The following is a 324-nucleotide window of genomic DNA, read 5'->3' on the forward strand; positions in this document are numbered from 1 at the left end:
GACCTGTGCTGCCCTTGAAACTCATCTCACCTGCTTGACTCGGGGCCTGCGGTTCACAGCTTAACTGGCCCCCCAAGGGCCGCCGTAGGTCCCGAGCACGCAGATGGAAAAAGCAGATGCCCTAAAAGCATGTGTGTTGTGCTCCTGAGAGAGCGTCTCTGTGAGAGCGAGCGTGTCTCGGTTCCCGTGGTGTCCTCTGCCAAAGAAGTTCGTGGTCTCTCCTCTGTCAGCAGCACCCGAGAGGAAATCAACCCTGATCCCTGTCCTGGGAGGGCGGGAGAGCAAACCCTGGTCCCTAGCGAAGTAGGCGATGAATCCCCTCAC

The sequence above is a fragment of the Cariama cristata genome, unplaced genomic scaffold, assembly GCF_000690535.1.
Source record: "Cariama cristata isolate BGI_N322 unplaced genomic scaffold, ASM69053v1 scaffold13621, whole genome shotgun sequence".
Lineage (NCBI taxonomy): Eukaryota > Metazoa > Chordata > Aves > Cariamiformes > Cariamidae > Cariama > Cariama cristata.